Here is a 15,685-nt window from a genome sequence, read left to right as displayed (position 1 = left end):
CTTTAATGAGGGTGAGTCATGATGCCACCCAGGGAAATGAATCAGGTGCCCACATGCCCAATCTTCTTCATAATTACAGTTTTTCCCCTTTTAAATTAAAACTAAAGCCAGGTAACAACTAATGTCTTTGTAGAACAAATTTAGCCAAATGGAAATATACAATGGTCTAGGAAGTAAATGAAAGTATCAAAGGGATGCAGTTTTCCAGCAAAGAAAGGAAAAGAACCATTACTTTAAGTGTAATGTCATGCCTGCTGGCCCCAAAGGACTTTTAAATGCTTTTATTGTGTCCTCTATTTCAGCTGATTTGGGGACCTTCCAACCATAGAATAATTCCAATAGCTTTTTCTCAGCACTGAAGTCTTAGATATTGTACCTAAGGTTCCTATGTTTTTCCACTCAAGCCAGGAGAGTGAGGAACATCCCTATCTCCCCCTGACACCTTGTTCTCTAGCTTCCATAGTGAATCTTAAGTCCTGTAAATTCTATATCTTAAACATCTCTCAATTTTCTTCTTCCCCAAAGCTATGACTCACCTATGCCAAGTCCCACTTATCCTGTCTTGCCCCCTCTAAAAGAAGTCTCAGCACAGCTAGAATGAGCAAGGAAAAATACAAATCAGATATCATTCTGCTGCTTATAACCTTGGGTGGTTTCCCACTATGGCCACAGCAAACCTGTATGGGCCTTGGTGATGAATTTAAAAAAGAAAAAAAAAAAAGTAACCATTCCTTCTCTGGGATAAACAGTGTCATGTTTTAAACCCAATTTTCTCCTCTGGTCAGGCTTTTTATGCAGTGTAGAAATTACAACACCTTTACCCTTAGAATAAAATCTATGACTTTATCTGTCAATTTTTGTAGAGTCATCTCCTGCCATTCTTTTATTCATGTTCTTTGATCCTGCTATCCTGGATCAGTTTCAATTCTTTGAAAATACCATATTCTCATTTAATCTTTGCCAAACCTTCCACTATTTGGAAAAAAAAATCTCTCCTGTCTGTCTGGATAACTCCTGCTCATTTTTAGGTCCTGACAAAAATATTACTCCCCCTTTACAGGACTTTCCAAAGCATCTCAATAAGAATAAGTCTTCTTGCCACACACTTTCCCTGAGCATGTAAATGTGCTCAACATCACATTCATTAGGATTTATGCAAATTGCTGAAATAAAGTCTACCTTTTCTGATGGACCCTCAGCTCAATGAGGGCAGATTTTGTCTATTTGTTCTCCACTGTATCATCTGTTTATAGTAACATGTCTGACACTTAATAGAACGCTTAAGAAATATTCATTGGCTGAATAAATAGTTAAATGCATGGGAAAATCCTGGAATCCTTGCAGCATAATCAGAAAAGTTTTGTCAGAAGATACAGGTTTTAATCCTGGCTCTGCCACTAACTTACTTAGTTATGTGACCTTAAGCAAGTTTCCTTAACCATTGTGAACCTACTTTACTCATCTTCAAAATGTTGATACTATCTACCTACAAGAAGCTCATAGGAGGTGTGAAGGGACAATATTTAGTGAGTCCCTACTATGTGCAAAGTCCTATGCTAATGGCCATCTACATTGTCTCAAAAGAGATACTATGAATCTCTGAAAGGTTATCAATTACCTAACGGTCATACTAAGTGGTAAAACAAGGATCTAGGTCCAAATTTCTATGATTCTAAATATTCTTCTTTCTCTACCTCTTTCTCTATTCCTTTCCTTCCTCACCATGTTCCTTCAAATTCCATTTGGTATATTCTTCAAGTCATATTACAAATAATATGTGTTCTATAAAACCATCTCCAATGCTCTTAGGTAGATTTATATACTCTTATCTCTAGGTTCACATTATGCTAACATAATAACATTATACTTTAGTTACTTGCATACTATAATGGTTTTCAGAGAAGAGACCATGTCTTTCCATTGTTATGTGCCCAGGATTGACTGGACATTAATTAGTATGCTGTAAGTGCTAAATGAGTATTTTGTTAAATGACTAAATGAACTTTCTCTATCCAGTATTTTCATAAATTTGATTCAAATAACTAATTTTTGTTTAGTGCTTATATGTAGTTTTACATTTTATATATAAGCAACCAATAGTTAAGGCCTCAGCCATAATTGTTCATATGCTTTAGGTTGCTAAGACAGTATAATGAACATACAACATGGGTTCTTATCATATCATGAAGATCTGGTTTTAGATAATTATATTTAAGATGATTTTTAAAAACAGCTAATAATTACCTAAAAGAGAATATATTAAATATGAGGTATGGGGAAATGGTCCAGGTTTATTTTTAATTTGATATTCTATTTTTAATTTTCTATATGGTAACTTCAGAGAACAAATATATTGCTAGTAAACAGCAACTACTTAGCTTAGAGAATTTGACATATTATTTATTGTAATGTTACCCTGCTCCAGAGCATTATAATTAATAGTAGAAACAAAACCCAGTTGCAAATTAATGGCCTATAGCACATCAGTGGGCTGGGAGACTAAAACAGAACTGAAGGTCTCCTTACATTGACATGGATACTCAAATCAAGAAGAAATACAAAATACTTTGAAATTATGTAATATATAATCTAAATCCTTCATCTAAGACAACAGCTTGCCAAAATGCTAATCATTAGGAACTGAAAGATTTATTTGGTTCATACCGCTTCCTTCTATGTGTGCTATGTGTTTTCCTGAAGGAAATCTGAAATCTATTATTAGCTTTACCTAGTCAACTCTAGCTTATCAGAGTTAATAAAAAGAACACAGACATACAATAGGCCTGTTTTAGATCTAAAATGGTAGATAATAGAAAAATTACACTTTGGCTCTGGAAGAAATGCTAATTCTTTGCAGAAGATTTGCCTTTCACTATATTAGTTTTCTTTTTTTTAATATTAGTTTTTTCTAAGTAAGAAGAACTATGCTATGGAAAACCTGTACACACACACAAATAAGAGTTCTCTCTAGATTCTGTGAACTGCTTGCCAGAGGTTAGAATTCTGTTGGAGGTATTCATTCTGCACATTGGATTCTGATCATCACTAATATGTTGAAAGTTCTAATTCTCAAGCCTCCAGGTCCTAATACAATATTCCCGACCTCATACATGGCTAATGAATAAACTAGGACAAGCAGATGTGAAGAAAAATTCAGCTTTGTGAAAGGGAAAAAAGAGAGTCATGCTATGCCTGCTTTGACCTTGTGAGAGAAGAGGGATCACTACAGTTATTACTGTTATTTTTTAAATGAAGACTTGGACATTGGTCTACTAAAATAAAAAGGTGAAGGAAATTATAAATTAGTGCACTTGTCAGATACATTGCTTTCTAGAGGGATATTAATGATCTTGACAGTGCTGGGTCAACTATTTTGTAATTATATAAGAAAACTGAATAGCCTCTCAATGTAAATAACTGCTATCTTTTCATCTGTGAAATCAGATCAATTATGTAACAAAAATTTACATTAAAAATGACATTTCTCTCTGAGGCATTTTATAAAATAACTAATGAAAGGTTAGCTCCATGGCTTAGAAGAAAGCAATGTAGTTAAAAGAAAAGCTGGTCTAGTCTTATTACATAGAGATAAGGTACATAGTACCTTATTCTAAGTAGTAGAACTCCAACAAAGCAAATATTCAGTTGTTAAATCCTTTACCATTTACTGAGCATCTACTGTAAGTCAGTCACTATGTTAGGGACTGGAGATACATACATTTTATTTGAGACATGATCCCTGCATTTAGGGAGCCCACAGACATCTAAACAAATACTTCTGTATAAAATATCTAACAGCAGAGGTGTGTGAAGAATGTTAGGGGAGCATATGGATGAAAGAATCGTTGGAGTTAGGCTTCATGAAAGAGGTCACCTTTAGCCAAATTTCTCACAAGGGTTAAGGTTTACCGGGTAAATCAGATGGGAAGGCATGCCAAGGTGACAGAGTATTCTATGAGCTTTAAGAACACTACTTAGCAGTGCCTGGTGTATTTGGGTAGAGGTAAAGAAATAGAAAATTAGAGCCAGGTTATCAAGGACTTTGTTGGATATGCTAAGGCATTTGGACATTCTTTTGCAGTGACAATATATAAGATGTTCTTAAGCAGTGAAATTGCATGATCAGAGATATTCTTAAAAAATTAACTTTTCACTTTAAGCAAAAGCTAGATCTGGGAGGAAACATCAATAATTTAAAACTTCAGGTTCATATAATCTTTAATATAATCTCCTACCCTCTGGCTTATATTGCAAGATTTCACTTTCAGAGCTTCATCTTCACAACTTAATACGTATTAGAATAAAAGCATTGTTTGGGGGTGGGGGGAAATGGTATTTCAGATAATGCATGAGTGCATTGACTGAGCTGGGCTTGGGGATGTGGAACAAAAGAGACAATTTTCAAAAGAGAAAAATTTCACTCTCAACCATGTCCATAATCTTAACGAGAGCAAAGGATGAGTACTGATGAGGGGGGTTCCTTGGGGGCCAGAGAAGATGGAGACAGTCAGTCTTCTTTTCTCCCAAATCATGGGAACATCAGACATTGTATTCATTTTCTGCCTCTGAATAACAAATCATGAAAAACAGTGACTTACAACAACATGCATCTTTTATCTCACAGTTTATGAGTCGAGAGTTTGAGCACATCCTAATCGGTCCTCTGAGAAGGGGCTCAGCAGGCTGCAATCCAGGTGTTCGCCAGGGCTGCATACATACTCAAAGAGATGCAGGAATCATGGGGTCATCTTATAATTCTGCCTAATAACAGATGCCACGAATTAAGTACAAAAGTTGAAATTACTAGAGACTAGAGCCAGGAAGGTAGGGAAAAACTGGTCCAGCAAGCAGATAATAAGTTACCTGGCAGAATGTATGGAAAAGTTCCATCATGGGCTTGCTCACTTATGTCATGACGAGTAAAAGAGAAGCCTGCATTTAAAGTGCTAGGGGCCAGGTAGCCCCACACAAGTCACCATCCCAAAATAAAAAAGGTGTAGAGAAAAAAAGGGAAAAATGTTCTCCCAAAGAAGATTGTAGAGATCAGAGATGTGAATTCAGAAAGAGTTCTAGCAGTTTGGAAATGGTTTTCAATTGAAGATAGAGAGGGGATTTGTTCATAGCATAACCTGGAAAGAACTTTTTCCTTACATTAAAAAAAATTGGGATTGACTCCTTAATTTCTCTTTCTTCTGTCTTGTTGTTGGTGTACAGAAATGCAACTGATTTCTGTGCATTGATTTTATATCCTGACACTTTACTGAATTCCTGAACAAGTTCTAGCAGTTTTGGAGTGGAGTCTTTTGGGTTTTCCACATATAGTATCATATCATCTGCGAAGAGTGATAGTTTGACTTCTTCTTTACCAATTTGGATGCCTTTAATTTCTTTTTGTTGTCTGATTGCTGAGGCTAGGACTTCTAGTACTATGTTGAATAGCAGTGGTGATAATGGACATCCCTGCCGTGTTCCTGACCTTAACGGAAAAGCTTTCAGTTTTTCTCCATTGAGAATGATATTTGCGGTGGGTTTTTCATAGATGGCTTTGATAATATTGAGGTATGTGCCCTCTATCCCTACACTTTGAAGAGTTTTGATCAGGAAGGGATGCTGTACTTTGTCAAATGCTTTTTCAGCATCTATTGAGAGTATCATATGGTTCTTGTTCTTTCTTTTATTAATGTGTTCTATCACATTGATTGATTTGCGGATGTTGAACCAACCCTGCAGCCCTGGAATAAATCCCACTTGATCGTGGTGAATAATCCTTTTAACAAACATAATGATCCGAAGGGGCATGTGTACCCGAATGTTTATAGCAGCAATGTCTACAATAGCCAGACTATGGAAAGAACCTAGATGTCCATCAACAGATGAATGGATAAAGAAGATGTGGTATATATACACAATGGAATACTATGCAGCCATCAAAAGAAATGAAATCTTGCCATTTGCGACGACGTGGATGGAACTAGAGCGTATCATGCTTAGTGAAATAAGTCAATCGGAGAAAGACAACTATCATATGATCTCCCTGATGTGAGGACATGGAGAAGCAACATGGGGGGGTAGGGGGATAGCAGAAGAATAAATGAAACAAAATGGGATTGGGAGGGAGACAAACCATAAATGACTCTTAATCTCACAAAACAAACTGGGGGTTGCTGCGGGGAGGTGGGATTGGGGGAGGGGGAGCGGGCTATGGACATTGGGGAGGGGAAGCGAACCATAAGAGACTATGGACTCTGAAAAACAACCTGAGGGTTTTGAAGGGTCAGGGGTGGGAGGTTGGGGCAACCTGAGGGTTTTGAAGGGTCAGGGGTGGGAGGTTAGGGGAACAGGTGGTGGGTAATGGAGAGGGTACGTTTTGCATGGAGCACTGGGTGTTGTGCAAAAAGAATGAATACTGTTACGCTGAAAAAATAAATAAAATGGGAAAAAAAAATTACAGTTATGTTTTATTCTATCATATCATATTTAATTATAATGATCAGACATATGTATATCACACAAATATAACTGATAGCAGGGAAGATTTAATACAATGATTGATTTTTAATAAAATTCAAGAAATATAAATAGTCTGATAGAGACAATCTATCAAGCAAACTAAAGTAGACAAGATAATTAGAGAGAAGATATACACAGCACTGAATCTGAATCATGAAGCAAATTCCAGCTGACAAAGCAGTTGTATTTTTACACAAAATAATAGGAGGTAAAAGCAAGAGAAAATTGAGTTAATAAAAGATCAATTTCTTTAAAAAAAAGATTTTCAACATAAAAACTCTCTTCCCCTGATCCCCTGCTTGTGTGTACTCTCTCTCTCTGACAAATAAATAAACAAACAACAACAACAACAACAACAAAACCTCTCTGGAACAGTTGCTCTCTTGCTTTTGTTATAATTTTGGATAGATTAACACTTGTAGAAGTCTGGGTTTCCCCAGCAGTAACACAACCCCAGCTTTTGCTTCCCTCACATGTAAAACAGAACAAACAGAAATTCCAACTCTGCTTATCAGCATATTGACCTGCCAATTCCAAGCAACTTTGTGGATTTAAGTTGCCGATTGCCTAGCTGGATTCCTAGCACCTGGCTGCTCTACATTTGTACTGAATTCTTAGAGTCTGGGCTCTGTTTGTTGCCTAAACCCATGGCAATAACAGCAATACAAATAATAATAATGGTCATGGTTACCAAAAATTTATGAAGCTACGGTAATTAAGCATGTGTCACATTTATGTATTTTTCATTTAGTGGTACTGGCTCAATGTAATAGGGATAGTATTTTTCAAAGAAGATATTGATATATTTCCATTCTTAAATTTTGTTCATTGGGAACTTCTCTTCCCCCAGGCTTAGACTGGAGACTGAAAGCCCAGAAGAGGAATGACATAAAAGTGTCAGAAATTTTAAGATGAAAAAGGCTGAATGAGATAGGGAGTATAGAAAAACAGTTCTAAATGTGTGTCCTAAACTTTTCTTTCCAAGCTTTATCTGGACAGCCTATAATATAATAGATATTGAGAGAACATAAGGAAGAGGGACCTGGGCTCCAAATCCCATCTATATTCTGGGCATGGCCACTTCTGAGTAAACTTGGTAGTTCTGCATGGTATGAACTGGCAAAGTCTTGATAAATTTTTATGAGACCTGCTTATTGTCCTTATGAATAAGACCCAGAATTTCCTGTGGCCTCCAGAAGGGGGCCTCTGGGGCATCTGGGCCAAAAGTCAAGTAGGCTGCCATGGGGCCAGCTTGGCAAGGAAAGAGGTGACTGCAAAAGAGGCCAGAGTGAACAGATGGCAGACGTGACTGTGTAGCGGGTCCACCTTACCAGTGGGAGATGAGCTGAGGTGAGCAGTCAAAAAGAGCTGGACCTGGTGGTAATGATCTTGATTTAAATATATTACCCACAAGTGCACTGGGAGGGATACCCACACCCTACACCCCTTCTATGTTGCACTGGGTGGGATACCCACACCCTACACCCCTTCTATGTTGCCCTCAGGGCCCACATACCATTTGTTAGGAATTTGGACAAAAAGATAATTTAAACTTTCCCCACTCTCCTCAGTCTTTGCCCTCACTGATCCCGCAACAAGGATGACTTTACTTCTAGTTCATAGAGAAAATAAAAGCCATCAGACAATAAAATGCAAATTAGATAATTTCTCTTGGTTACCAGCCTATCAGTGACTTGCCATTCCTCCTAGGTCTCTTTTGGTCTTAGGATAAAGACCAAAATTCTGAACATAGCTTGCAATGTTCATAACTGCATGATTGGCCTTTTACTTCCCTTGTGGATTCAGCTCCTGCCATTTCTCCCCTTCTCTGGAACCTATGGTTTCATGTTAATTTCTGCTATAGGGATTTTTTTTTTCTTCAATGTGCTTGTCTTCCTGTAGAGTATAATCTTCCCACACAACGTTTTCACTAGCCATTAATTTCCTCCATATCAGCTCACCCTAAATCTCACCATGGAGTTTAATGATCACCTCAGCAGCCTGGCTTTGGTCTTCATGCCAACTAGATTCCAAACACCCGTTCAGCTACTGATATCCAGTAACTGCTAGAATATATTGTCTCAGCTTCAGGACTATTTTCAGTCTGTGTGAACTAATTAAAAGGAAGACCTTCATTTGTCTTTCTGGCAATCCCCAAGCAGCGTGAAAGGTCCATGCCACCCTCTCTGTTCTAATTTTAGTTCTCCTCTAATGTTTCTTCTCCCTTGCAGAAAAGCATCCTATGCTGCTAAGCACTTAGAAGCTCTTATTTTTATTATTCCTTCCATTTGGGCAGAAGCACTTTTCCACCTTACTCTTTTTAGATATCCTCCCTCCCATCAGTCTTCTTCAGCAGGAGGTGACAGTTTGAAACTACTAGCAAAATTGTAGATCACTAATTATCTATGGTAGTTAACTTCCTTAGCAAGTCCCCAAAAGGTCTAGCCCACAAAATTCTTCATATGTAGAACTTTCTGGATACAATTTCTCACATAAAGTGGAAGTGTCTTTACAACTGGTGATTCTCAGCTTCCTTTCTCCCAGTAATTCACAACACACCTGTCCAGGATATGTTCATTGAGGAATTCAGATCTCACAGGTCATTCTTTTTGGGTTTCTCAATCTTTTAAAACTGATATCCTTCACTTTTGATAAAAATAAAATTATCATGTACCTTCCTCCCACCCTGCCCTACTCCACGATCCCAACTATCTACTTGGGCTACCTACTTGGATATCCAATAGTGTTTCAAATTTAAATGTTCTAAACTGAGCTTCCTCATCTCAATTAATATAAATTCCATTCTTCCAATGGTCAGAAGGGCTCAAAATCCTTGAGTCACACATTTGGTTTCTTTCATTTTCTCCAATTCTATATCCAATCCATCAAAAAAAAAGAAGTTGCCTCTACTTTTAAAATAGTTGCAGAAGGGGCCTCTGGGTTGTACAGTCAATTAAGTGGCCAACTCTTGGTTTAAGCTCAAATTTTGCACTGATTTATGATCTCAGAGTCTCAAGACTGTGTCTTGAGTCTCAAGACTGCTGTGCATCAGACTCTGTGCTCAGCATGGAGTCTGCTTGAGATTCTCTCTCGCTCTTCCTCTGTCCCTCCCACTTGTGCTCTCTATATATATAATAAATAAATAAATCTTTTTTAAAAATAGATGCAGAATTCTAGGGATGCCTGGATGGTTCAGTCTGTTAAGCATCTCTTAAGCATCTCAAGATCATGAGATCCAAACATGCATGGGGCTCCATGTTGGGTATGGAGCCTGATCAAGATTCTCCCTCTTTCCCTTTTGCTTTGCCCCTCTCCCTTGCTCATGCTCTCTATCTCTCCCTCTGAAAAAAAAGAAAAAGAAAAAAAAGATGCAGAATTCTACCACCTCTCACTGCCTCTATCTTAAAAAAGCCTGCTACCCGAGCAAAAAGAATACATTGGTAACCATTAGGGGTGCCTTCCAAACTGAAATATCTTATCAGATGGGCTCTCTGGTCATTCAAAAGTTTCATATGAGAGGGAGATACATGGTGGTCAAGAGGAAAACAAGTTCCCTGAAGGAGTAATCCTCCATGGATCACCACACCCAGGGACCCCTGAGCAGTCAGGGAACAATAAAAGAGGTCTTAGCATCTCAGTGAAGGTTGGGGCAAAGTACAGAAGAGATGAACTTAGGTAAAATTCACCTGTTTCATAATTTGTTAAATAAATGGAAAGACTAATTTAAATGTTATGAATGGAGATCAATGCAGAAATAAACATGGTTCTTTATATCAAATATTTCTTCTAAAAATTTGCACTGATTTAACCACAGTATGTAAGCCTATTTTGTGGAGGGAAAAGCTAACTCAGCTGCTCAACTTCATAGTTCCAAGACTCTGTAACTATCAATAATTATAGTTGTTCCTGGTTTCTTGCGCATCTTCCCCTCTGAACTACCTCTTATCATTCAACCCTACTTCTTTAGCACCTTGACTTCAGCAATTCTTTTTTTTTTTAAAGATTTTATTTATTTATTTGACAGACAGAGATCACAAGTAGGCAGAGAGGCAGGCAGAGAGAGAGGAGGAAGCAGGCTCCCCGTGGAGCAGAGAGTCCGATGTGGGGCTCGATCCCAGGACCCTGGGATCATGACCTGAACTGAAGGCAGAGGCTTTAACCCACTGAACCACTCAGGTGCCCCAGCAAATCTGTGACCTGAATGGAATCTCTAATCCAATGATCCTTCTGATTTTTCACTGTTATTCGTTCCCTTGTTGTCCTCTTTTTCCTGTTTCTCCATCTTGAATTTTATGGTCAAACATTACTTTCATTCTCTTGAGTTCATATTTCCTTCCTCTTCAATACACTCGCTTGACAAAAACACAATGTAAAATTCAACTCTCTGAAAACTATGCACTTGTGTTCCCCATCTGAACTGAGCTGGAGAAAAACAGAACCACATTGGCTAACCCGACTTTAAGTTCAGGAACATGAACCTTGAATAGGTTCTTAATGCTGCCAGACAATTAAATCATATCTCCCTTTTCCATTCACTGTCTCTTTCTTCTAAACAACTTTCTCATTCCTTCTTCTCTTTCCTCAATCTCCACATCTCCTCTGCCTTCCTTCATCTCAACTGATGCTGTTTCTTTCACCTTAATAGAGAAAATAGAAATTATTGTAACAGATATTCTTCAGGTTCCCATCACATGGATCGCTTTCCAGCATTTGTACCCACACTAGAAACATCTTTCTTGCCTATTTCCCATGATCCTGTCCAAAGTCAATCTCTCCTCTTGATTAATAGAATCCATTCTCTCTTTCTCCTCCTTCATCACAGTTTTATAATTCTCCTTGGAAGAAATTTCTTTAAAAGGTAGTTTATATTTGTTTTAAGTCCTCTCCTCCCATTCTTTCTTAACCCATTATGTTGGGTTTTTGCCCTTTCAGTTTCAACCAAACTGCTCTTATCAAGTTCAGCAGGAACCTCCACATTGTTAAATCCACTAGTCAGTTCTGACTCAATCCTCATTCTACTCAACTTGTTAGCTACATTTGACAGAGTTGATCATTCTTTCCCTCTTAATAACTTTCTTCATCTGAATTCAGAATACAACACTCATCAGAAGATTTTCTTACCTAACAGGTTATTCCTTCTCAATCTCCTTTTCTGGTATTGCCATTTATCCCCTCTTTCATTGAGCTCAGTTTTTGGTCCTCTATCTATACTCCATATCATCTATATAGTGATGATGTTCACATTTGTATCTTCAGACTGGACCTTCAGCTACTACTCAACACATCTAACTCAAGCAGGTTTCTCAAACTTAAAATGAACTCCTGGTATTTCTCCCTGTTCACCAAACCTGCTCTTCTGACAACCTCTCACATGTCAGTTCATAGTAAATCCATTATGACAGTTATTCAGAACAAAAGTCTTGAAGTTTTCCTTCTTTCTTTTTCTCTTATACACTACATCCACTCCACCATGAAATCCTATCGGATCTACCTTAAAAATATGTCTAATCTCCATCCATTTCTCTATATCTCCACTCTTTCACCTTTGATCTGAGCTGCCTTCATTTCTCATCTTAGTGCAATGCTATAATAACCTTCTAACTGGCCTTCTTTCTTCCAGTCTGTTTCTCTTCTTCAATCCACTCACAACATAGTAGAGTGATCCTCATAAATAGAAGTTAGGTCATGTCATTCTTCTTCTCAAAGACCTGAATTTACTTCTCATTTCATTCTGAGTAAAAGCCAAAGTCCTTATAATGGCCTATTAGATCCTACATGATCTATCTGCATTCCCTTTTTACTTAAAAATATTCCATATTTCAGGGAATGACAGTTTACTTGATGAATATGCTTAAACCAAAAACTTTAGAGGATTCCTTGAACTTCTCCCCTTTATTGTCATATATTCAACTAGTTATCATAACCTGTTGATTATTGCCTTGTATGTCTCAAATCCATTTACATCTTTCCATTGCTGATGACAGTTTTTCCTCACCTCCCATTTTACCTCATCTCAAATCTGTCTACTACATTTTAATACCAGAGTTATCTTTTTAGTTAAAGGCAAATCTATTCATATCATTCCAAAGTGTGTTCAACTCCACATATCTTTCCCTCTAACAACTTTTTTGATGATTCATAAATTGATACTTGGAATATATATAACAGTACCTTACAAATAGGAAGTTTTTATATAATTCAGACTACTTTTGAAATGTCTCTGTTATCATAAATTCATTGGGTCACTTATTCAATATGTTTTACAGTATATAATTCATTTTTGAGGGTATATTAGTCTTTGTTCTGTAAATAACATTTTGTCAAGATTAATTATTTTGTGCATCTAATCATTTATAAAATGAACTATAGATTTATCTCATAATTTAGATTATATTTTTAATTTAAGAAAAGGTCAGCTACCTGTAAGTACAGACCTATGTACATATCTAGACTATTTCTATCTTAAAATTACTGTATATTTCAAATAATAATATTAAATAAGAAAAATAATAATATTAAACAATAATAATAATAATATTAAAGAAGAATGTTATTTTCCATAGCCTACAAAATGCATTCACATAAATAAGCTCATTTATTACTAGTACTCAAAGAGTAGATATTATTTCCCCTTTTCAGAGGAACAAATTAGAGATCAGAGAAGATAAATGATTTGATGAAAAATATTCAGCAAATCAGTAATAGAACTAACTCCAAAATTTTTGATGTAACATGGGGGTAACATATTATATCAGGAAACCATAGTAACATGTTGTTTGAAACCATTTCATCCATTAAAAGGTCAGATTTCAGTTCTGTTCAAAGGTCAGATCTGAAAATACCAGTTTTGGAATGTATGGCAAATTACAATTTCTTCACACATTTTGGATGGTACCATGAAGTCCTGATAGCAGTAAAATGTGTGTTTCTATCTTTTACCCCAAGTGGTCAGAGATATGGGACTAGAACTATCTCTTCTTTTACTCTGAATTTTTATATAAATAAAATTCCTACTTACCTCAAAGAACAAGTGAAAAAATTAAAAAATTAATCATCAAAAAAAAAACCCCACTTAGTGTACTAACTAAAATAAAGCTGATATTTTCTTAAAGCAAACATCAGAGGATTTCTCATTCCTCCCATTTTAGAATTTTAAATCTGGAACTAGTCATTGAAATAAGTATTAATTGAGGAATAATTATATATGCAGAATCTTTTCTGGGGCCCATATACTATTTTTATTCATAAATAATATCCCATTGCCTCCTCTCCTACTGAGTCTGGTGCATGGCAGACATACAGTAAATGCTCGTACTTAGTGAACTAATGCTAGGCTTCTTGAATATCATAATGACTACTACTACAGATACTAACATTTATTGAGCACTAATTCTGTGCCAGACACAGTGCTAATTACTTTACATGCATTACCATTCTATAAGGTAAGTTAATATAATTAATTGTTAGTTTAATTCTATAGCTAAGAAAACAATAGCATAAAAAGATTAAGTCTCCCTCCCAATCCCCATAAATGACTCTTAATCTCACAAAACAAACTGGGGGTTGCTGGGGGGAGGTGGGATTGGGAGAGGGGGAGCGGGCTATGGACATTGGGGAGGGGAGGCGAACCATAAGAGACTATGGACTCTGAAAAACAACCTGAGGGTTTTGAAGGGTCAGGGGTGGGAGGTTGGGGCAACCTGAGGGTTTTGAAGGGTCAGGGGTGGGAGGTTGGGGGAACAGGTGGTGGGTAATGGGGAGGGCACGTTTTGCATGGAGCACTGGGTGTTGTGCAAAAAGAATGAATACTGTTACGCTGAAAAAATAAATAAAATGGAAAAAAAATTATAAAAAAAAAAAGATTAAGTCTCAGCTAGCTGATAAGAAATTCAGTCCCATAGTTAATAAACAAACTTTGATGGACTGACTTCAGTGCCTACAAAGTGTCAGGGATCCATCCATTCTACTTTACAGTTCTAGAAAGAGGAGAGAAGGTAATAAGGAAAGAAGGGGACAGTGTAATTTTACATAATAAATAAAGATATGGAAAAAGGAAAACAGGATAATTTGACAGAAGTGGAAAGAACAATGTTGAAACATGGTTTATCTTCTTTTTGTGTTTCCTTGTCTACAAATAACAATGACTAATTCATATATCAGTTATGAGTTTTAAATGAGTTAATATACATAAAATGCCTAAAATAGTATATGATATATAGTGTTAAAGTTTTTCCTTAAAACTTGTTGATTATTAATATTTATGATTGTTCTTTTTGGATCTTTGTTATTGTGGTTGTCATCATATTGAGGGCCTTACTGAAGATAAGGTGATCTGGGCAGCCTCTACAAGAAAGTGTATTTGCACCAAAATCCAAATGACAGTCCCATAAAAATTTGAAGACAGAGATACCAGGCAGCGGGAGCCAAAGTACAAAAGCCCCAGGACTAGAATGCCTAGGAAAAAAGGCCATTGTGGGCCAGGATGAGTTTGCTCAAGTTTAGGTTAAAGAGCTGAGTAGTGGGGATGCCTGCTGATTCAGTCAGTTAAATGTCCGTCTTTGGCTCAAGTCATGATCCCAGGGTCCTGGGATCGAGGCCCATATTCAGCTCCCTTCTCAGCAGGGAGCCTGCTTCTCCCTTTCTTCCATCTGCCTGTGACTCCCCCACTTGTGGATGCTCTCTCTCTCAAATAAATAAATAAAATCTTAAAAAAAAAATAAAAAGAGCTGGTCAGAGCTAGGTTATACTGAACTTCTTTGGGCATAGTGAGGAGTTGGATTTTATTCAAAGTTCAGTGAGAAGCCACTGATTATTTTATGCATGATAATGATACACTTTGATTTGCATTTTATAAATATCACTCTGGTTGCCATGAAAAGGTCAGTTAATAGCTTCGATAGAATATCAATGTCACTACTTTCACTAATCATGATTTTTAAAATCTTAGTTTTCCTAGAGGAAAATTATTTTCTTGCTATATTTTTAGAATGTTTGTATCAGTGCTCCTGAAAGTATAGTCAGAGTAATGGACTTAAGTATGGTGCATACATTTTTATTTTTATTTTATTTATTTGACAGAGAGAAATCACAACTAGGCAGAGAGGCAGGCAGAGAGAGGGGAGGAAGCAGGCTCCCCGTGGAGCAGAGAGCCCGATGCGGGGCTCGATCCCAGGAT

General features: G+C 36.9%; 1 protein-coding gene across 12 annotated transcripts in view; it reads right to left on the bottom strand.

Moving 5' to 3' along the window:
• The window catches only part of ANKS1B (ankyrin repeat and sterile alpha motif domain containing 1B), a 1,113,728-nt gene that overhangs the window by 596,596 nt on the left and 501,447 nt on the right, over positions 1-15,685 (bottom strand). The gene's annotated exons all lie outside the window — the stretch shown is intronic.

Source organism: Meles meles, chromosome 7, assembly GCF_922984935.1.
Source record: "Meles meles chromosome 7, mMelMel3.1 paternal haplotype, whole genome shotgun sequence".
NCBI classification, from domain to species: Eukaryota; Metazoa; Chordata; class Mammalia; order Carnivora; family Mustelidae; genus Meles; species Meles meles.
Note: the sequence above shows the minus strand (reverse complement) of the source record. Positions and strands in the feature narration are given on the sequence as shown.